Here is a 24,922-nt window from a genome sequence, read left to right as displayed (position 1 = left end):
AAATAAACAACTATCTGACTTTTAGAAGACATCTGAAGGCAACCCTGTTTGGGGAAGTTTTTAAAGTTTGACGTTTTATAATGATTTTAATATTCTGTTGGGAGCCACCCAGAGTGGCTGTGGAAACCCAGCCAGATGGGCAGGGTATTATTATTATTATTATTATTATTATTATTATTATTATTATTATTGGATGTGAGATCCACTAGGACTCTTCTTATGTTCCTATTGAAATCTACAGGGTCTATAAATGCTAAACTTTGGCAGGATTATGCGCTTTGTCAACTCATCCCCTCAGTCAATTTCTTTTCAGAGCAACTTTCTTTCATTGCTCTTAACTGTTTTGAAGAAGAGTTTCCAGTTCACTTGTGAGCAGCCCCGAGAGATGACGACGCTCCCACCCACAGCACTTTCAACGCTGCACTACTAAAACAATCTGAACATCTTTGCATTGAGAAGATTTGTGATATCTTCTGGGGATTTTGAAAGCAGGTAGCCAGGGCCAGAGGCACTCAACACAATGCGGCCTCCATGTTGAACAGAACGAACAACTTCAGGACACATGAAAAATGCAGCAAAAGAATGTACACTCTGCCTTCTTTCAAATCACAGCTTTGGCTCCTTTTGTCACTCTGGCTGGGTTCACTGTCATCATCACGGCGCAGGCTTGGCAACCGGCAGGTGACAGAAACTGACATTAATGCAGTCAGCATTTGCTCTCCTTACAGAGGCAGCTGTCAAAAGCCATCACACATTAAGCCAAAGTACTAGTCGCCGCGAAGCTTTCCCAGCATTAACATTTAAGAATATTCCTTTGGAGAGTTTAAAGTAACTTCGGATTGTCACTTTGTGATAAAGAAAGAGACAGACGGGAAGTCAAAAGGATGGTGCTGTGGGTTGGAAGGGTAGTGAAAGCAATCTTTTTCTTTTTCTTTAAATCACACATGTGGTCCCTGCCAGTCTTAATCCCCAGAAGTTCAAATTGCTTCACAATTTTGGGCAGATCCCTTTGAAATATTCCATATGTTGATTTTATGTTGGTCCAATGACAATGTCTTTGTAGGGCTCATATGTCTGAAAACAGGAATGGACAAATCAGTCTATTTCCAGTCTGTTCCACCTCATTCAATCTCTAAATTTTGGATGTTTTTTTTTTAACCCACAGAAATTTGAATTTAAATACATTTCTAAATACAGTGGTACCTCGGGTTAAGTACTTAATTCGTTCCAGAGGTCCATTCTTAACCTGAAACTGTTCTTAACCTGAAGCACCACTTTAGCTAATGGGGCCTCCTGCTGCTGCATTGCCACCGGAACATGATTTCTGTTCTCATCCTGAAGCAAAGTTCTTAACCCAAGGTACTATTTCTGGGTTAGCGGAGTCTATAACCTGAAGCATCTGTAACCTGAAGCGTATGTAACCCGAGGTACCACTGTATGAATTTTTAAACCTGTTTTCTCAACAAACTAATTTCCATTCATTTCAAAATGTAAAAGAAAAAATCAATAATGTGCATCTATAAATGTAATTTGATACACTTAAACTACGAAGATTGGCATTGCAACTTATGAAGAAATGCATGATCTGTTGGGCAGCCGACTTCCAAACTGCATATAATTCAATCAGAAAGACAGAATGCCTCAAAACCAGCCCTATCTGAAAATGCCTGAATCTACTACTTGTTGTTGTTGTTTAGTCATTTAGTCATGTCCGATTCTTTGTGACCCCCATGGACCAGAGCATGCCAGGCACTCCCATCTACCACTGCCTCCCGTAGTTTGGTCAAACTCATGTTGGTAGCTTTGAGAACACTGTCCAACCATCTCGTCCTCTGTCCTCCCCTTCTCCTTGTGCCCTCCATCTTTCCCAACATCAGGGTCTTTTCCAGGGAGTCTTCTCTTCTCATGAGGTGGCCAAAGTATTGGAGCCTCAGCTTCAGGATCTGTCCTTCCAGTGAGCACTCAGGGCTCCTTAAGAACTGATAGGTTTGATCTTCTAGTTTAGTGAAATTTGCCTGAGAATATTCCAGGTTTCTGCTTTTCTAAGCATAGAATGACATTCAGCACAAAAATGGAGTTAACGCAACAGCCCTATGTTGAGTTTCCCCTTTGGTAGCATGAAGTGGATGGCCTCATGTCACAAGGGCAACGTACTGAGTGACTGAAAGCTTCAGCCAAAAGTGTGGAGGAGAGGCCGTGGAATAGTATGATGTCATCAGGAGACATGGCACATCAACCAATGGAGGCAGAAACTTGGCATGGGTTTGTCATTTTTGGTTTCTGAGAATAACCTGGTTCACACAACATGGTGAGCCAAACTATGGCTTAGTGAGGCCACACCAAAGTGCAGGCTCCTGGAGCGGAGTTTGAAGCCACTTTGCTCACTCAAGAAACTTTTTCTTCAAATTCTTACTTATTAGAAGAAAAGGTCCTCTAGGGAGCATACTTTTGAGCAAGTCAGATAAGGCCACAATCACCATCCAGACAAATGACAGGCATTCCCATGGAACAGGGGTGGGAAACTTGTGGCCTTCTATATATCACTGGAGTACACATACCATAATCCTTTACCACTGACCATGCTGGCTGGTGCTGATGGGAGCTGGAGCCCAACAACATCTGGAGGGTCACAGCCCCCCCCCCCCACTTTGAAGGATCTGTGTGTTTGCTTTCCTTGAAACAATGTGTCCAGACTTGCACACATTCACCCTCTCGCCATAATTGGAAATCACTCCTGCCTACAAGGGATTTCCCATTCACTTCAGTGGTGTGCAGACGGCACCTCCATTGAAGTAAATGGAGAAGTCTATTGTGGGAGGGAGACTGTATGTCAGAGAGTAAACAGAACATTGGTTCTTCTGGATGATTAGCTCTAGGAAAGTTGCAAAGTGTCTTCAAATTTGATTAGGCCATGCCAATTCGGATTGGTTATTCGTTTATTAAAGCCCTTAACATTCACTGTGCTTTCCAGTGGCCCTACCTTGAGGAGCCTAGAATCTAAAATTCAATGGATGGTTAAATTTTGGTTTCAACAGAGGAAGGGGAACAAACCAGAGGCATGGGGGAAATTGTGGTGATGAGGGGGATGTGATCATTCCAGTGACTCTTACTGTGGTTAGGTGTGTGGGTTTGGTTGAGGGCATCATACAGAAAATGTGTATTTTGGAACAGTTATCCAGTTGCATACCATCTTTTGTTGTATGACCACTGTATAAAAATATTTCTTTTCCTCCTGCCCCTTTAGAGCTTTGTGTGTTATGGTCTCTGCTGACTGGGAAATAAAACCTACAAAACTTGCTGCGTGAAATCCTTTGCCATCCTCTTCTACTCCCCGCCCACCCACTCGATGTCTAGGAGGAACCCTGTAAAACAAAGTACAAATCTGAGTGCTGATGTTATCCTACAGTATCCATGAATATCAAAAAGTGGTGACAATATATAGAGGGACAGGAAGACTATTAAATATCCATCATGCCACTTCAGATCAGGCCTAATGCAATCAGAAACACATGACTACATCAACTTATCTCCTTTGATCAAATGTGATTAAGTAAGTCATTAATTTTCAAGACAAATAAAATATGCAGGATCATTTTATTATAAATGTAAATGCCTGTCTTCTTAAATGATTTTTTTCTAAAGGAAACCCTTCTAATACAGAACTTTGTATGCTTCAGAGAACAGTTGTTTTAACATTGATTTTAATTTTAATGAAAGATTATGTATTTGTATGCATGTCTTCTTTCCTTTTTTCTCACACTGCTCATGTTGTCAAGCAAAATTTGTGCATCAGCTTGATCAAGATAATTTCATTATACCATTGTTACCATTATGACTTGGGCAATTAGTAGTTTATAAGAATAAATTTATAGCAATCAGTGATTGAGGCACATTTGCAGTAGTCAGGGTGTAATAAAGCCCAATCAATTTCTTTCATTTAATATGTAGGCTGTGACCCTAGTTTTGATGAGAACTCTTAGCTATTTCATCTTTAAATAAAAAAGAATGTCTGCAAGCAATTATAGTGGTGTGTTAATTAGATATTCCTTTTTATCTTTTATACTCCAGAATGCATTGCTAACGAAATCCTTGTTTTCTTTCTCATTCCCTTTCTCTCTTTCTCTCCGTAATAAACTGACATTGACTGGGTGTATTTTTGCTAAGACAATGGGCCAGATTTTTCATTTTTCTTTACAGTGGGGTAAATCTGAAGTAGCTCCATAGAAGTAATTGGCATTATTTGAGATTTACATGCACATAATTAACGGCAGAATCTACACCACCAGTTTTCCTTCTCTCACTCTTTTCTTTTTCTTATATTCATATATATATATATATATATATATATATATATATATATATATGCAGGTTTTGGTGTCCTCGGGTGTCTTCCCGTGTAAAAGTTGGGGTGTCACGGGAAGACACCCGAGGACACCAAAACCTGCATTCCTGTACCCGTGAAAATCTACGAAAGCAAATATATATATATATATATATATATATTAGTTGACTTGGGCACCATTCTAAAACCTTCCCCCCCCCCCATGTTCTAGTCTACAAAGCACTCATAGGGTCTGCCCATTTGGCTGGTGTTATTAGCACAAAGGTAGATTTGGGTGTTGGCCAAGGGCACCCTGGGAAAATTCGTGCTGCAAGGAATTCACTTGTTGGAAGAAACAACTCTCAAGATCAATAGGGCTTCTAACGTTTTATTCTATGTGGAGAAAACAGACTGTGACTCAGTTGCACATCCTCTGGTTACATCCAAGACTAGACTTCTGCCTTTAAATACTGTTTATAAACTTCAACCTCTAGGATTCTTGTGACGGCCAAGCATCCAGAGTATATCATGTCACACCAGCTGCATTAGTCTAATTTAAAGTTCTGGTGGTGACCTTTAAGAATCTGCCTGGGATCCCAAAATAAGTCTCAGAGGCATTGCTTTCAGTCCATCACCCTGGTGGGTACCAGAAATGGGGCCTTTTCCATGGTGGCCCCATTTTTTGGAATTCTCTCCCTAAGGAGGTGTGCATTGTTTTATGGAGATTTTTTGGGGGGGGTTGTAGTTTGGATTTGGGATAGGATTGCTTATATGTGTTTGATTCACGTAATGTTTTTAAAAGAATTATTCTAAACTATGTTGGGAGGGTAATTTTTATAAATAAACCAATAACAGAATGGTGACACAGAGGCATATGTACTAAAACAAGATCCAGGAGAAATTTATAGTCATGTTTGCATTTAAATGATGTTAAAATTATACATAAAATTATGTATAAAATTCTTTCCCCCATCTAGAGCTAAATTTCTGGATGGACACTAAAAGGTGGGAAATGACACGTCTTTTGGAAACTGTGTTTGGAAGCTAATGCTTTATCACGTCACTGGCCTTGTTCCTTGCTCTTCTGACAATCCTGATTTGTGTGTAAGCTTTATGTTGTACAAGTAAATGTAGGGTAGCCGTTTACTCCGAGTCAGTGAATAGGTGGCAAAACAGAGTTGAAAATAGCTTACTTTTGACAAGGGAAAAATGTTTTATTGACTTAATTAATTTATTCAGTTTATATCCAGTCTTTCCTCCCAAAGGGAGCATGCTTGGCTAAAGGCTGATGCTTGGGAGTTGAAATCAGCAGAAAGGAGGTTGGGATATCTTCTCACTTGTACTACCAAAGATGTCAAGGAATCGTCTGGGCAATGGAGAAATATACCTCTCCACACTTCCTTCTTATCCCTTCCATATAAATGAATTTTGGTTTGATATCCTTTGTGCTTTTTCTGGGGAATAATAATAATAATAATAATAATAATAATAATTTATTTATACCCCGCCCATCTGGCTAGGTTTCCCCAGCCACTCTGGGCGGCTCCCAACAGAATTAATGATGATGATAATAATAATAATAATAATAATAATAATAATAATAATAATAATAATAATGTGATAAAACATAAGACCTTAAAAGCTTCCCTAAACAGGGCTGCCTTCAGATGTCTTCTAAAAGTCAGATAGTTGTTTATTTCCTTGACATCTGATGGGAGGGTGTTCCACAGAGCGGGCGCCACTGCCGAGAAGGCCGTCTGCCTGGTTCCCTGCAACTTCACTTCTTGCAGTGAGGTGCCAGAAGGCCCACGGAGCTGGACCTCAGTGTCCAGGCTGAAAGATGGGGGTGGAGATGCTCCTTCAGGTATACTGGGCCAAGGCCATTTAGGACTCTAAAGGTCAGCACCAACACTTTGAATTGTGCTCAGAAACCAATGTAGGTCTTTCAGGACCAGTGTTATATGGTTATATACTCAAGGGTACGCAGCAGTACTGGCACCTTTTTTTCTAGAAGAAAAACACTACTTATGTGCACCCAGAATCAAGGACTCGTGAATATGTAGTTTAATTCAAATCCATCTGAGATTGAACATCTGCTGGTGTGACATTTCTTAGAAACTCATTTGTAGTAACAGAGTCTCGACATCTTCTGGTAGCTTAGAGGGCAGTGCTTAGACCAAACTGGAACTAGTCTGAAGGTATTAAAGATTTTAATCACACAGTCCAATACTTGTTTACTCAGAAGTAAATCCTGCTATGGGATTACAGCTCTCTGTGTGTTTTGAAGAAGGTAGGATGATTCGTTGATATCATATTTATTAATTAAATGTTTTACCTATCTGCCACAAGAAGCTTGTTGTATGGGCTATTGGTAGCTCACTGCATGGGGGAAAGGAAGTTACTTGGTGGTAGAACATCTCCTTTCCATGGAGAAGGACCAAGTTTCAGTCCCCAGCAGGTAGAGGTAGGTCTGGGAATGTCTCCTTCCTGCAATCCCGTAGGGATGCTGCCAGTCATTGTAGACAATACTGAACTAGATGGACCAATGGTCTGATTTAGTGTAAGAAAGCTTCCTATGTTCCTCAGTTCCCACAGTAGTTCTATTGCGCTGTCCCCAAAGGCTGTGGCTCTGTCTTCTTCAGAGCAGGAACATAAATGTCTCTCAACATGGATACAAGGCTTAAACCTATGCTTTGTTCATGCTCCACAGCAGAAGACAAAATCCTTCATCTTTCAAAGTGTGATCCCAGTAGTTGACCAAGAACTCTGGGAACTTGAAGAACAAAAAGGATAGGCCATCCAGTCTTGCACAAGTGCTAATGCAATGGGGCACCCTCTCTAATGCAGCTCTGAGTATTCTTAACAGAAAATGTCTCTGCCTGATTTCCTCCAGTTAACCAAACACGCACACACACACACTATGAATCTCTACCCTCCATGCCATTATGTTTCAGAAGGTGCCCTGGCCTTCAGGGGCAGCATTTTGGGAGTCCAAGGGGATGCTGTGAGGAAGCAGGGGTAGAAAAGTCAATGCCACACAAGTGACCTTCTGGTTATGCCTATATCTTGTAATGTGCAAATGGAGTTGGAATCTCTCAAAACAATGCGACAAGAACAATATCATGAGAACCACATCCTAGTTCCTTTGGAGCCCTTTCTGCCAACCTTCCCACAAATAAAGTACTCTGGTCATCACAAGCGCAGGTTTGAATTTACACTAACTGTAAGAACAACTTGTAGTCTGGTTATAAATGCTGTAAAAACAATTAAAAGATTTGGCGGCTCATTGGGATGCTGCCAGCTCAGGTCTGTTTTTAAAGGCAGGATTTCAATAAATACCTTTGCATGGTGTTGTTATGCGATTGCTGGAGGTTATTGATTTAAATCATACCTCCTCCCCGACTGAAGACAGGAGGAAACAAAACCAGCTCTCCCATTGTCACAGTGGTTTTGTGCAACTATTCATGTGGTAGAGCAACTTTGCATGTGGAGCACTGCAAAGCAGTCACCGCCACTTAATGGAAATGGAACGCTTTAGGAAATTGCATGCATAAAAAAGTATCTAGGTGTTTAAATCTCTGGTCAAATGAGACAATTTATAATGCTAACAAACTTAATTCCACAACAAGCCGTATCACAATTGGACCTGCCACCCAACTCCAAGTAGCTGTCCCTCATGATTCATTATGATCCAGCCTGCTTGACACGTGGACACAGTAGGGTGAGTGAGTCGGGAGAAGGGAGATAACAGAGATAAATCTAAATTCATTCTGGAAGCAGTCATACTCAATGACATATTCACTGACTTCTTCAACAGCTCATTTGATAATGTTCTTTCTGCACTATTCATTTTTCTGAAAGATGAAAGCTGGCTGAAGATCTCATCTGCTCACTGATGCAGGAAGAGGATTTGAAATTAACACAAAATAAAAAGAGAGAGAGAGAGCAAGAGGAGGGGGAGGGGGCAAAGCAAGCACTTTCTGATTAACAGTGTCTTGGTCCTGACTTGGAAGGCTAAGAATCCTACTTATCAGGTCACCTTTAATTAGATATGCATTATAACTCCATAGCGGAATAGCTGCGCCTGGCAGAATTGTGTTTGGGAAGTGGGGAAGCGCATTCATCATGATAATTAATTGCTGGAAGAACAGAAACATTGTTTTCCATCTTGGTCTGTACTAGGACGTATATGTGTATATGTTTTTGATTAATGTGCTCCGAAAGCCTTAATCGAGGAGGTTAACAATGCAATTACATGAAAATTGTACAATGTATCAGTAATTGTGGGCACTTACCATTGTAGAAAGAGAAGGATGGTGGCATTATTAAACGATGGACCAGTCAGAATGATGCACTTCAGTATATGGAAGCAAGAGGCCATAGCTCCCTATGTCCCTGAGTGGTCAGAAGTTCAGAGTAGCCTTCACTGTGCCTGCTTTGTTTGTTGGTGATATGGCTGCAGATTGATGCTGCATTTGTGCGAACCAGTTATGCATCGATGTATAAATCGAAACAACATTGCAGAGAGTGCAGAACCAAATGTACAAGCAGTGCCAGCTCAAAAGCAATCTCAGCACCACAGAATCCACATCTTTGATCACTAAACGCCGACCATCCACTTCTCTTAGCATTCAGCCAGTCAAGGCAAAGCTGGTTTCAATGTCACTTTTCAAGGTGGGTGGAGCTTCCCAGATAACTCTTAAGGGACAATAACAAAAGGCAGCCGCAAGTGCCAATTAATCAAGCACTGGCAGAACCTCCTCTGTTACCAAGGCCTAAAGGGACTGTGGTTATGTGGTTCTGCATGCAGAAGGCCCCAGGTTTAGCTGCTTACATCTCCTGTTAAAAGTTTGAAGGTTTCAGGTGAGATGGAGAACTGCTGTCAGAGTAACCAAACCCAGGCTATATTGACAATGATTACTTATTGCATTTATGTCTCATCTTTCCTCCAAGAAGCTCAAGGAAGCATACATGGTTCTCCCCTTCCCCTTTATCCTTATAACCGTCTTGTGAGGCAGCAGGTAGGATGGGCTGAGACCTAGGGACTAGCCCATGATCACTTCTTGGTGAGATGAGGATTTCAACCTGGGACCTTCTCAATGCTAGTCTCTTCATGCTGACTCTCCATGATGGAATATGATACAAGGCAGTTTCTTATATTCCTAGGTTCTAAAAAGCTGCCCTCTTTTGTGTCGTCAGAATGGCATGCCTCAAAAAGAAGAAGAACTAGCTCTCCAGTGGTACCTGCTTGGGCTGGTCCCACAAGTTTTTACAGGGGGTGGCCAGGACAAGCATATCTCTTCCATTAAAGCAGGGAATGGAAAACCTCTTGCTCTTCAGGTATGCTTAATTATAACTCCCATTAAACCCCTTTTATTAGCCATGCTGCTTAAAGAATCTTATACCAGGCATTCATTTATAATATTAAGTTAGGAATATGCACATAACTGCAACTATATGGTTCTCATGGGAGCACAGGATCTAAACACTATGCAAAAATATTCATTGGCTTGTTTATTATTGCAGGGTCTTCAAGTGTCCCTCTTTTCCAGGGACAGTCCCAGATTTACAGAAGCTGTCCCAGTTTCTGATCTGATTCCAGGATATCCCAGTTTTCCTTAGAACATCCCTATTTTCATCGTCGAAATGTTGGAGAATATGGAATAGGATGTCCCCGTTTTTTCAGCCAGAACTTGCTGGAACACAGTTCTGGCACCTCTCAATTGTGCACCATTGCCATTATAACGGAACAAGAGAGGCATTCATGATCAGTTCCATTATCTCTTCTTCAAGACAAATAGCACTGGATGTCCTTATTTCCACCAGCGAAATGTTGGAGGGGACATCTCTATTTTCATCGTCGAAATGTTGGAGGGTATGTTATTGCAAGAATTTTTACCCTGCTCCTCAGCCAATATGGCTCCCCGTGTGGCCTACATAAGATCAATCACAAACAAGAACATGCTTACCCAAAGTTTTACAAGCCAAAAGGCAACTAGTATTCATTCAGGTCATGTGCTACGTTTGGAATAAGAGTGTGTGTGTGGCACAAGGGCACATATATTCAAAGGATCATGGTAGGCTCTGGGAGACAAAACATCATTCCTATTCAGGGACAGCAAATACATTGAGATTAATAGGCCTAGGTACATTGTACTGTGCAGGGAACTGTAGCCTTTGAATCCTGTTGTTCATGGACCTATCTGCTACACAGGTATAAAGTCCCAACAGATTTCCTTCAAGCATATCAAGTTTTTACTTGTCCATGCACTAGATTGCACTGTTCCAGCTTTTGTATTCTCTTCCTAGATAAGGCAGGAAACCATGTCTTGCAATGCTCAATTGTACAGATGCCAGTGCTGTGGAAACTACCCTTCATGTGCCAATAATAAAGACATTCCATTGATGTACAGGAAGTAAGAGCAGTGCAAAGCAGCATTACTTTTTAATTTTTTCCATTAAAAATCTAATATGAATACCTGAAACACTGCTTCAATGCATAATGTATTTCCCTACCAAGACAGTCAAGATATTCCCTTTCCTCCTCAGTTTGTTCAACTGCTGTTAAGTTATTTTCATGAAGCTGACAGCTTATTGTTTGAGAAGTACAAAAGAACATTTTGTAGCTGAAGCCAGCACACACAAACAAAAAAACACACACTCTGCAATTGCTGCTTGTCTGCTTTTAAAACTGAGATGAGGACCATCTCATTCTGTTCAAATATGCTCAAAACCCCTGGAACAAACTGGACATCCTGAAAAAGTGACTTTTACCATTCGCTAGGCTGCATTCAGAAAAGGAGAAACAATTTACTTCTCAGAAAATGCTGATAAGGAACGTTAACTGAGGAAAGGAGCATGGTTCAGAGGTAAGATCATCTGCCTTGCATATAGGTTCTGTCCCTAATGTCTTCTGGTAGGATTGGGAAACCCTGGAGAGCAGTTACCAAGCTATGTAGATAGTCCTAAACTAGAACAGGGAGGCAGTTTAGGTGATCTCACCGCAACACGTGCTCTCCATGATGGAGGACACGATATTTGAGGTTGGGTATCCCACAAAAGCTCTGTACATGTCCATCACTGTGCCCATAGAGTCTCTTTGTGTGTTGGCTAAATATGATGAAGGTGGGAGGGGTATGGCCACAGCGTGCATCATCTGAACCCCATTTTTGTTTAAAACTTCACGTTCATTTTTTTCAGAAATCCTTATTACAGCCTATTAAGGTAGGCCAGGAGTTTCATCATCATAATTCTTGTAACACAGATAACTCATTCCCCACCCCTGTTCTGGTGGCCAGCACTCTGCAGCCTTTCTGAATGCCCACATTTCCTGAAAACCCCCACTGTGTCCTTAGCAGGGTTATCTTACAAATTGAAATCAATAGAATGCAAGCACAATCTGAAGGGCAGTATCCAACTAACTCATCTCTCAATGCAAGGATTTCCACCTGTGCAATAGAACTTGCCTTCCCTCCCTTCTCCCCCTGTGCCCTCCTCACCCTCCCCAGATCTGCTTCAGGGGGTTGGGGCAAGCCACCAGGACAGATTTCGGGGGTGCATATGGGATAGAATGGGGAGGAAAGTTCTGTTGTGCAAGCAGAAATCCTAGTGCTGACCAGAAGTTACTAAGCACTACTTTGAATACTTCCCGAAGTCTTTTTTATGAAGAAATTATTAACTGCCCTGAGAAGGAGGCAGAAAAATTGAAGCCTCTTTCAGAGGGGAATACCTTTTCACTTGCTGTAATCAATAAAGTTGTGGCCTTTTCTTGCCCATTAACCTTATATCACGTGTCCTTGTGTTTCATTCCACTGCGCGGGGTTCGGGTCCTCGTACCACAAGCACTACTTTGAATACTTCCCGAAGTCTTTTTTATGAAGAAATTATTAACTGCCCTGAGAAGGAGGCAGAAAAATTGAAGCCTCTTTCAGAGGGGAATAAAAGTTTGGGGAAACTGAAGGTCAGATTTCAGCAAAGCACTCATTCATACCGCTTACTATTCTTCACAATGGCAAGGGGCAATTTACCTCAGAATCGTGTCCCCAACCCTCACTTAGGTGTGGATCATTTGCCATTCCTCCTTTCAGATTCTATTAGGAAGTGTTTACAGTCAGAGACAAATCCAAAGCATGGAGTTATCCAAACCAGTTTAACCCATTTGCAACAGAGAGCACAACTTCATTAATACTTCGAGCACTTTAAATCAATATTTAGACATTTAATAATTGTGCTCATTTTACTTGAATATATTAGTGAAGCTGCGTGGAACTATTAGAACTCCCTCTGATTAACATACTTGAATCAGCAAAAGGTGGCAATTAAATAAAAATCTACTTGCTTCTTGGTCTACCATAAAAATTTACATAATTTAGCAATTATTTTATCATTTTGAATATATATTAAGAGTGGGTTTTGAACATTTTAATTGTGGCCTATATTCTGCCTAGTTTAATGCTGGGTGACTTTGGAATATGCTTGGAGTCAAAATGTTAAAAAAAAATATTTCTGGCGGTTTCAAATTTGTAAACTTTGAATCATTTATCTGCAAAAGGTGGCCATAAAACAGCGATTATATGATCATTCACTCATTAAAACGTATTTTAAAACCACATTATAATTTTTAAGCTTTGTGGAAGCAGAATATTTATTCAAAGTTCTAAATATATATCTATAGCTGGAGTAGCATTGTAGAATGAGATTTCTTGCTGCAAACAGCTTTACATATCCTTTTTTTCATAATATACATATATAGATAAAAGCACAGTCATATGAACTTTTGCTCAGAACGTATTTATCCGCTGTGCTCAATGGGGCTTTACTTCTAAGAAAGTGTTCATAGGTTGGTAATCTTAGGTTGGTTAGAATCCCTTAGCAGGTGAAAGGAAACTCAATGCTCATCAACTTTAACCCTCTGCTCCAGTGCTCTGTTAGGGTAACTGGGGAACCACCAACCTCAGTCTCTAGTCCTCGCCTGCCTGTCTTCTTACAGCTAATCCAGAGGGTGGTCAGCTCCTTCCTTCTCCTTAATCTCAATGTTGCCCTTGCAGGACTCTGAAGAAAGCGTCAAAAGTAGAATTAGTCACCTCCGTCTGGCATAGGCTCTGGCCCCACCTACTGTTGGCCTCCTTGCCTTCTGCCCCACAAGTCCAAATGGGCATTAGCCACTCTGGCCTGTTCAGTGCAGGATGCAAATACTGTCTAGACTCCAATTCACCATCGAACAACTCACATTATGTAAGTGAGCAAGTTTTTCAGGAAGGAAACAGTGGGCCCTTCCACATGTCCTTTTATTGCATATTCATGGTGATTTGTGGTCAAGATGCTATCAGGGTGTTTTCACAATATCTCACTTTTCATACTGTCCGTGCCTGCGCTGCCAACACTGTGAGGTGCTCATACTGCTTTGCTTCAAATCAGTGCATATCTGTAACTGCCTGCTAAAATTCCATGACTTCTTATACCACCAATGCCCTGGGGTGTCCGGCTTTTACTGTCCTGCTATAGCCCCTTCTGACAGCAATAAAAACTCAGGACTCGATACCTAAAGGACCACCTTGCCCTATATATGAACCTGCCCAGACCCTGAGCTCATCTTCTGAGACTCTTTTCTGCATCCCACCTCTGAGGGTGGTCTGGAGCTTGTTGAAGAGAGAATGGGTCTGATCTGTTGCAGAATGGACCTTACCTATTCCCAGAATGCTCTCTCCAGTGACGTCTATCTGGCAACAGTCTTGGCATCTTTCTGTCACCATGAAAATATAGTGTAATATGATACTGTCTTGTTAAATCTGTTAACATGTTTGTGATTTTAATATTGCAGGAGCCTTTAAAAAAAACAAAACACAACTTGGCTGTAAACTGCTTTGGAACTTTTGAAGTGGAAAGCCCTACCTGAATTTGATAAACCTAACCTAACACTGTTCAGGCTAGAAAAGATTGCTACAGACTACAATGATGCTCCTCACAGAACATTATTAGGCAGAATGACCATATGCCCTACAGAGGAAAGCCATATTATCAAAAGGCTGCCAGAGGACAGTTTTCTATTTGAAGGACTGTTCTATTTGAAGGACTGTCCAGTTTTCTATTTGAAGGACTGCTGGTTCACAGGACCATCAGAAAGGATAACTGTGGATGGACAACTTCAAGTTGCCCACCAACAGTTAACACCTAGACAGTAGACTGAGCAGGCACACAGATCACCTGAAGGCAATCTTTCCTGCTATGGTATGTAATGGATTTCTATGCAAATTATAGTAATTAAATTTCCATCTATACATATAAATTAACATGTGCAAATATTCTGCAACTTAGTGCCATCTTTTTGGGGGTGATATGTCAGCAGCCATCCTTTTATTAGGACCCCCAATACACACACACACTATAAAGTCCGTTGCTGGTACTATAAAGCTATATGGGCATCTCTGTGTTCTGAAAAGTTGTAACATCAAGAGGCTGGGGCTGACCTTGGCATGTTCCTTGTGCTGTATATTAGAGCTTTTGCATAGCATTTATAAGGTGGAAGCATCTCAGCTTCAAAAAAATGTTCTGTAAAGATATACAGTATGCATGATGAGACAGAGGCCCACTTTGTAGCTGCAGCTCCAGGAAATTAAGCCATTTGAAACATAATTTAATTTCATTGGGAAGAAATATACCATCAGACCTTTGCAGGATTTGTTATCACAGATTCAAAAAAAGTTATAAAATGTTGGGCTGTAATGAAACCTGTTATATCACAGGTTGAAGTCTCTAAATATGAATTTGCTGTTATTTATTTAAGATGCAAAGCCTTTGCATATGCATCAAAGTCCTGAGCTCTGTAAAACTGTGCTGGTTGAGATGGAACTCTTGAAGTTGGGCTGTTTATAAATAAACAATTTCAACACAGTGTTCACAGCCAGGAAGCAGTGACTAAAAATGGTCAGAGACCTCTGGCAGCTATTATGGTTAAGCATTTACTCAAATATTTAACAGTTGCTCCCAGTTGCCAAAGGCAAGGAAAAGGGGGGTGGGGGTGGGAATGAGAGAGATTCTCCCCTTTGCCATCTCTTAATACTAGGATCAAATGAAATAGATTAGCAGAAGTTTCGGGACAAAAGGAAGTTTGTCTTCTGGGAGCTCATAATTAACATACAGAGTTAGTAATTTAAGACACAGTGAAGTCATTAGTCACTTTCCATGCCACAGAAATAGCTCCCACAAAGTAGTCAGAATTGGTCACTTCCTGTTCGACATGCTTTGTCCAGATTCAGAAGATCAAGGATACTCAAAAGTCCAAGAACTGGTTTGAAGCAAGGCCATAAAGATAAATGACTGTAACAGTTCAATCCCATATATGTCTACTCAGAAGTAAATGTAATTGTTTTCATTGGAGCTTATCCTGAGTTAGCGCATTAGTCCGTCTAGTTTAGTATTGTCTACATTGACTGGCAGCTGCCCTCCAGGGTATCAGATAGCGGTCTTTTCCAGTCATACCAGGAAATGCAACTAAGGGCTAAACCTGGGACCTTTTTTTGTGCAAAGTGTGTGCTCAATCACTGAGCTACAGCCTTTCACTATTTGTTCATGTATTACTTATTTCAAAATTAAATTATATACACATTCATAGTTGGGTCTTCTTCCGTAGAAAACGTAACAGCAGCCTAGATGTTTTCTAAAAAGGAGTAAAACCCCTGGTAGTTCAATCTGTCGACAACTAATAGCATTGATGGTTAAATGGAAACTCCATGTTCGGAAGTAGCATGCGCCTAAGCACTAAAGTTGTTGTCATCATACTTGCCCGTGAGGCAATGGGTGGAATTCAATGTCACCTGACCCCTCCCTCCAGAGCTACTTTTGGGGAACACATGGAGAAGAGGCTGGAATGCCCCATAGCACAGGCAGAAGGACTTCTGCTGATGGGGGGTTGTTAGGTGAGTACCACCCCTTGTAGAACACAATGGCCAGGTCTATGTATAGCTTGCCCTTTGAGCAAACTACAGAGTTTAAGTTTTCACTCAGGTCTGGTCATGGCCAACATACCCTCCAACACTTTGAAGCCAAAATCTGGGACACCAGCTTCCTGGATGCCATCTTCCCATTTTTTATCATGAGAGCACGGCAGCCATTTTGGTTTCCATAATATCATGTGATTTTGTGGCGTGGTTTCTGCCCCCTCTTCAAAAAGTGCTTTTTCAGGAATAGCACCCCAAAACCTGCATTTTGGGGCGCTGCACGAGATTGCCTCAGAAAACAAGGTCACAGCAATCAAAGTGGTCACTGTGCTCTTATGATAAAAAGCAGGATTTCCCAGTTTTTTGGGGACACTTGTGGATGTGATAGGCTAAGGACAGGAAGCCATAACACACCAAGGCAAGGGCAAAGCCTGCTGCTGTCAACTGGCTACCTTGAGTGTAGAGTAACCAGCAGAAGCAGGGATCCAGCCTTAGGGTGAAGATGGAAAAAGAAATAGTGACCACAGGAAAGGAACTCAGTAGATTTGATGATAACTTGGCATATAGAATAGAGAAGGGGAGAGAGAGACTTCATTAGCTTAGTCTGAAACAGGAAGAATTAAAGTCTCTCCCAAGCTGTGATAAAGGAAGTACAGACTGCAAAGGGAATACGAAAATGCCTTGTGAAATTAAACAGTGATCTCTCTCCCCCACCATCACCAACGCCCATATCCTTGACAAGAGAGGAAGTCAATGAAAATGATAGACTGATGTTCAAGGAACATAACTTGATTATTCTAGCAGCCGTGAAAAAAGAAAATGTTGCAAATAATTTATCAGGATACTGGAGAATAAAAAAAAAGTGTAAAAGAAAAGCCCATGACAATATATGCTGTATATTTTGGCATGATAAGTCACTTTGGATAGCAGATAATTTATCCAGCTGTGCGATACATCTCATTAAAGAAGCAACCAGGAAAAGTAACTTCTGATTTACAGCGTGAAGCTCCATCTATCAAAGAACACCCCCCTCCCTGGTTTCCTGTAACCTAGGAGGCTTATTTGGAGACACCTTGTAAAACGGTGTATTATTCTGCACTACAAAACACATTGTTAACTGAACAACAGGATCATTCAGAGTGCACTTTAATCAATGCAACAAAGAGGGACACTTTTTGTTTTCTGCAAGGTGGGGGAGAGCACTGCATGATCAGGTGTGTGCATTTAATGTGTTTTGTCAGATAACATCAAGATGTTGACACGATCCTGCCTTTTCAATGCCTCATTAATATGATGGATTGGAAAGGGTTGCACAATAGCAAAATGAGATGCAATAAACCAATGGCATGGGGTTTTGATGAGACATGAGGTGGGGTGGTGGTGGGGGAACATATTGACTACATAGAAATAGAATACCTTAGGCATGAAATGCATGATTTCTTTTCAAGGTCAACACTCTTGCCCAATCCAGCACAGCAATTTGAGGGGAGACAAATTTAAAGTAATCACTTTACATGTGCATGCATTCTGGATAGCCATGAGTGCAGCAACAGGCTTACTGATTTCTGCTATGCTCAGGATACACCCTGACCCAGTCTTATGCACTGCAGTTGTCGGGATTTCCCATATTATTTTATTAGTAAAGAATGTTTGTGGTGTGTTTCCCCATTGCTCTCTGTGCTTTTCCAACGTCAATTGTGAGAAAACATTCTCAGTCTTGGGATCAATTCCCACTTTTCTAATCTATTTTCATGGAGTTATGCATGGACCTACGCTATTGAGACAGTCTTGTCTACATAACCATGCTTGTGGTTTGCCCTGTGGATTTAGATATTATCTGGAGAAACCTCAGATTCCTCAGAGCTTATTGATGATCCTCAATGAGAAGATCCAAAATGGCAAAGAGTAATCGTTCAAAAAATAAAAAGTTATCACCACTCTTCCACTCCCTCTGCAGTCTGTAGGGGAGTATCACACGTGTTCAAGGGTATAAACTCAAGTGTGGTCAATGCCCTCCTTGAACTGGATTTCCTAGACTAGACACAGGTGGTGCTGTGGTCTAAACCACTGAACTTCTTGGGCTTGCCGATCATAAGGTTGATGGTTTGAATCCCTATGACAGGGTGAGCTCCCGTTGCTCGGTCCCAGCTCCTGCCAACCTTGCAGTTTGAAAGCACACCAGTGCAAGTAGATAAATAAGTACCCCTGCGGCGGGAAGGTAAACGGCGTTTCCATGTGCTCTAGTTTCCGTCACAGTGTTCTGTTGCACTAGAAGTGGTTTAGTCATGCTGGTCACATGACCCGGAAAGCTTTTTGCGGACAAATGCCAGCTTCTTCTGCCTGAAAGCAAATTGAACGCCACAACCCCATAGTTGCCTTTGACTGGACTTAACCGTCCAGGGGTCCTTTACCTTTTACCTTACCTAGACAAAATAACATGTCCAGAACCTTCTTCAACATAATCAGGCTCCTCGTACACACCATCTTCAGTTGAACTGAAGGCATATGAGAGCATATGAGAGCATATGTCCTGCAGGTACATTTGAGGAGTTTGATTTTGGGAGGAAGTGGTAGGACTGAATTTCATATAAAGCACACAAATTCAACACAAATCACATATTGATTTGAACTAATTAGTCAGGCTTTTGGGGGACAGCAGCCTTCTTGTGTGGATTAAAAGCATGCCCCATATTTAATTAAATGTGATTTTTCAAAATGAGGCTTGGACATATGCTTGATGATGCATGAAAGATGCATTATTCAAAATACATATTCCAAAGAAGTATCTTTGGAAAGCAATGGCACTACTCCTTACACAGTGAGCTGTCTGAGCTGTAATGGCAGCTCTCTTGCTCCATAGACACTAGAGCAAGTCTAGAAACATATTTAAAGCCCTGGTCTAACTGAGACACCCTATGGCTGCCCTGTCAAAGGGGCTGCAGCAATGAAAAGCTCGCACATCATAACATTTGCTGCTAGTCACATGCCTGATGTTGGCGGATTGCATTTCTCTTCTCTGACTCAGTTACACACTGAGAACAAAATACTTGAAACAAATAAGACTTCCAGCTCCTCATTTTGTGCATATGGCGTACAGCTTTGCTTCCTTATATGGCTTGCTTTTTGTTACAGATCAAGCTTTGCAGGGAAAGTGCAATTGAAGCTTCCATTATGTTCAAAAAAATCAAGACTTTCAGTTATGAAACATAGAACATATAATTAACTTTATTGAGCAGAACAAAGCATTTTATAAAAACTCACTCAAACTGAATTAATATAAGGATACTTAGCATAATGTGTATAGTTTAAATTACTGCCTACTAATCATCAGGCAGTTGAGTGGTAAAGTTGTTAGACTTTCAATTTGCAAACAGTATCAAAGAAAAGCCCTGCTTTACTTGTTGATGATTTAATAGCAGATAGCACTGACTGGTCTGTCTGGCATCATTTTTGACCGAATGATATGCTTCTCTATCCTGTAGAATCACAGAATCGTAGATCCAGTCCGGTATTCTGAGTGCAAACAAACATCCAAACCCAGGCTGAACATGCAGCAGCTTTGCCAAAATCCTAACAGTGCTGGATTCAGTTTTCAATAATTTTTGTAATCTATGCCCATTGGGCACAGGCTTCTGCCTGTGATGTTATCAGAAACTACCAAGGCTATTTCTGTGAGTGCAGCAGCGGTGTGTCAATGGTTAGTGGATCACTCTACTACTTTGGAGAGGCCTGGGTTCAAATCCTACTGACAGCAGTTAATTGGTTTCTCTTACTACCTCTACATTTTTCCATTTAAAGTGTTAAGTACTTAATTCAATTAATCCTTTAATTAATTCTTGTTACTTCTGACAGGCAAATGCATTGTAAAAGGCAGGTCAAGCTGAAGGGAGAGGGAATGACATTTTTTTTACAATTTGTCAGGATCAGAATTTGAATACAGACCATACATTCATATTGCTATACTCCAGACTACTGACCTATTAGGATGATGTTACAGAGGCCTATTGGCCATGGTCTGGAGGCAATGCAGGTGAACAAGGATAATTATTGATGCAACCCTACACCTGCTCACCTGTAAGTAACTTCCATCAAAATTAATTGGACTTACAGTGGTACCTCGGGTTAAGAACTTAATTCGTTCCGGAGGTCCGTTCTTAACCTGAAACTGTTCTTAACCTAAAGCACCACTTTAGCTAATGGGGCCTCCTGCTGCCGCCGTGTCACTAGAGCACAATTTCTGTTCTCATCCTGAAGCAAAGTTCTTAACCCGAAGTACTATTTCTGGGTTAGCAGAGTCTGTAACCTGAAGTGTCTGTAACCCAAGGTACCACTGTACTACCAAATAGACATGTATCAGATTGTGCTGGAAGTGTTGTGAGCAGCACTGCAGATGATTTAGATTCAAGAGACTATTGATCCATTTTACCGAAACTGCAACTGAAATCAACGCTGGTAGTGACACATGCTGATTTTTTTCTCGTGAGGTTATTTGAAAAAGTTGCACTTCTGCTACATAGCCTTTTGCATGAGTGCATCGCTAGTACTTTTTGCATTGTTGATGGAGCGCCACTAAAAAGAAGATTATTATGAGTTATTTGCATTGGGGCAAAACGAGGTTGAGTAGTGATGGATCACCCAATTGTATTGATGGATCACAGATGGATCACCCAGTTGGACTTCTGCAATTAGTTTCAGTTCCAAACTATCTTGACGATATGTCTATTTTATTGGATGTTTTTTGGCCTTTAAAAATAAATAATGTATATGAACACAAACACCCTAAAAAAAATCCCATGCAATGTTCACAGTATTGTTTAACTTTAAAGCACTGCTTTAAAAATTATGGCGTCACGGCTGTCTGTTGTAATGTGCTGCTCACACATTTTAAGCAGCAGACAACGAGCACAGTTGCAATTCTTTTGTTGCTGTGGCAGTCATGGGGCAATGAATGTTCCATGTTATTTTGCTTGTTACATTTATGTAAGGAGCAATTTACATGGAGAACATTACTGTATCTGTCATGTTCCATCCAGAAGCACTGATGCAGAACCGCTTGGAGACAGGCCGCAAAGCACTATTGATGCCCATGGCAGAAGAGAGTCAGATACCATGAAACGCTAATGGCGTTAACGACAGAATTCCTCACTTTACCTCAGTAGGAAGAGAGCATTTAGAAGGGTGACTTGTTAATAATGGGAGAGAGATTCCAATGCTCTGAAATGGTGAGAGTGGTTATGGTAGCAATCATGACCTGTCTTTAGAAAGGTCTAAAGGTTTAGACCAAAGGTCAAATGGTTTAGGCTACCGGAGGGTTAGGGTAGACAACATGGTGCCCTCCAGACATTGTTGGACTATAACTCCCATCACCCCCATCCAGGGCAGCTAATGGTAAATGTAGGTGGGAGATGGACAGCTGGAGGACACCATGTTGACTACCCCTGGGCTAGACTGTCAAGGAGAAGGACTCTATTATTATTATTATTATTATTATTATTATTATTATTATTTATTAAATTTGTATACCACTCTACATCCTTAGAACACAGGGCAGTTCACAACATAAAGATTCAAAAAGAGAACACAAAATACATGATAAAGAACAAGAAGAAAAAAACAAACCAACAACCCTCTACCACAAACACATATAAAGGCCATAGAATGTTAATCACCCAAAGGCCTGGTTATAGGGAAATGTTTTCACCTGACGCTTAAAGAGATGTAATGAAGGTTCCAGGTGAGCCTCCCTGGGAAGAGCATGCCACAAATGGGAAGCCACTGCAGAAAAGGCCTGTTCTCGTCTTGCCACCTTTTGGACCTCTCATGAAGGGGGCACATGAAGAAGGGCCTCAGAGGATGATCACAGGATCTGGTTCGGTTCATACGGGGAGAGGCGGTCCTTGAGGTATTTTGTTCCTGAGCCATATAAGGCTTTATAGGTCAAAACCAGAACTTTTAATTGGGTCCAGAAGCTAATTGGCAGACAGTACATTTGGGCCAGGATCAGTGCAATATGCTCAAACCATCTAGCCCCAAGGAGCAAATTGGCTGCCAAATTCTGCACCACCTGAAGCTTCACAGGCAGCCACACATAGAACGTGTTGAGGTAATCTAACCTAGAGGTTACCAGAACATAGACAACAGAAGTTAGCCTATCCCTGTCCAGATACAGGTGCAGCTGGGCCACCAGCCGAAGCTGATGGAAGGTGCTCTGTGCCATTGAGGCCAACAGAACCTCAAGTGACAGCAACGGATCCAGAAGTTTCCTCAAGCTACACACCCACTCCTTCAGGGGGAGTGTAACCCTCTTCTGAAAGTTTCTGAGCTATGAAGTCCTTACTGATATGTGCTACAGAAACTGCACCCCCCCCCCAGAAGAGGTTGGGTTACATGAAAAAATACACTTCCCTGAGAAATGGCTCTTGAGAAACCAGAACTTGAACAGCCCTTTCTCGATAATATAGGAGAGACAAGGAGCTTGTGCCAAGAACTTGACTGATTACTTTAAATCCATGCTATTAGTCACTATGGCTATGCTCTGCCTGTATAGTCAGAGGCAGTAATGTTTATGAATGCCAGTTGCTGGAAACAGGAGGGGAGAGGGCTCTTGTTTCTGGGTCCTGTTTGAGAGTTTTCTACAGGCATCTGGGCGGACACTGTGAGAACAAGGGAGAGCATTGTTTTGTCTATGTGTTATATATTTGTGTGTTTTGATATGCCCTGTGAACGTTAGATGAAGAGTAGTATAGACATTGAAGTAATAATAAATTAATAAAGAATGATAATGCTGGGCTAGATGAACCATTGGCTTGATCCCTCAGACTCTAATGTTACTATGTGGCCTTCCAGATGTTACTGTGCTGCAGCTGCCATCATTGGCCACAGCCACATTTTGGTTCTGAAGCTGGAATGCTGCCTCAACGAAACAGCCTTGAGAAAAACCATTGTTTTGCATGACTGGCCTTCTGTTTTGGGTTGTGTGGGTTTTTTTAGGTTTTACTTTTTCTTTTCTTTTTTGAACGGGCAAGTTTTGATGGCAAAATCCAAACCCATGAAGCTTCTGCTCAGTCAAGATCCAAACAGCTTCTGGCAATTTGTGAAAACCCTAAAGCTCAGCATTGCTTAATTTTTTTACTAAGCATGAGACAATAATTCTTCAATGTCTTTCATTTGGTTATCAATCAAGGCTATGTAGGGAGACTGATGTAATAATTAGCTGAACATAAACAGCACTCGGTGGTGGTTGTTTTTTTGCTAGCCTTTCCCTAACATTCTATATTTTATTACATTTGTTCAACGTCTAGCTCATGGGGGCCTGATCCCCCAGCTGAGACCTCTAGACACTAATGCAATTAAAGCAGAGTAGAGGAAGGAGGGGGGCTTTAATGTTTACACATCAAAGGGAAAATGAACTTCCAAGCCTGAACTGAATCAGAAAAGACAACTGTTCTATGGATCCTGTCCTTTCAGGTAATTGCCTCCTGCACTCCACAAAGACTTTGAATAAAATAAACATTTCTGCATTTAATATCAACATCTGCCTGAATATTTGTGACAAATCAGTATGTTGTAAACTTATGTCTTTTCTGCCATACGTTCTCAGCTGATTACCATATTTCCATGTTATTTCTGTGAGGATTTCAGTTCCTCTTTTACATTCTCGCATCGTCTTTCTCACTGTAAACATATATTTTGATCTATTTAATTATTCCATTATCAAATATCATATACAGTAGCTGTCCCTTGTAAACTTCGGGGATTGTGCTTAACCCATGTATATTTTCAAGAAGAGGCCACTATAGCTTGGATATATATTCCTTTTCCTCTGAAAAAAGAAATTGTGGTTTTAACCACTAATCACCACTAATGGAAGATGCACTTTGCTATTCCTGACTACAATGACATGAAAAATTTCCAAGGGAAGTCAATATTAGATCAATTTAAGAAAGGCACTCAGGAGGGTGTAAAAGGCACCCAACAGGGTTTTATTGTGTAGTACTTTAAGTACCATGGTTGACCAGGGAGCATTTAAAGCTATTTTCCTTTGACCTATGAAGACTTTTAAGTGGAGAAAGAGAACTTTGCAACAGGTACAGTCTTTCTACATTAATTTTCTGATGCATCGTATCATTCCAGAGGACATCAGGACAAATGTTTAAAGTAAATGGAGGGCATGCTGTGGTGATGTGTATCACACTGGAAAGAAGCAGCCGAGGGATGGCACTTCCTAGAAATTACAGCAGTTAGGCAGATATATTCCACCTAGGTCTTATACAACCATAGAACATCCACAAGGGTGTGCAGAAATAGTCAGGGCAAACTTCAGAGACTAGCATCTATACAGAAGATAGGCCCTTTCATCTAATTGCAAAGTTTCCCTTCACTAAAAACAACTCTTTAAATATTTGCTTTGATGAACTCTGGAAAGACACAGTGCATGAGAAATGTGTATTTCTGTCTACTCTTACTTATTTAGTATCTAACTTCACATTATATCATATGGAATGTGGGAAGGTGACTGGTCCCGACAGCTTTTCGTCTGGCTTGGAAAACTGTTTGGTGGGAAAATATAAAACCCCTTCCAGTAGTGACTGGTGTGGTCGGGCAGAGCTGCCTTCCCAACATTGGCAGTGCTGCAGTTTGCCTAGCCAAGGCTGGGCTGGGAGAA

This window comes from Podarcis muralis, chromosome 1, assembly GCF_964188315.1.
Source record: "Podarcis muralis chromosome 1, rPodMur119.hap1.1, whole genome shotgun sequence".
NCBI lineage: Eukaryota > Metazoa > Chordata > Lepidosauria > Squamata > Lacertidae > Podarcis > Podarcis muralis.
Note: the sequence above shows the minus strand (reverse complement) of the source record.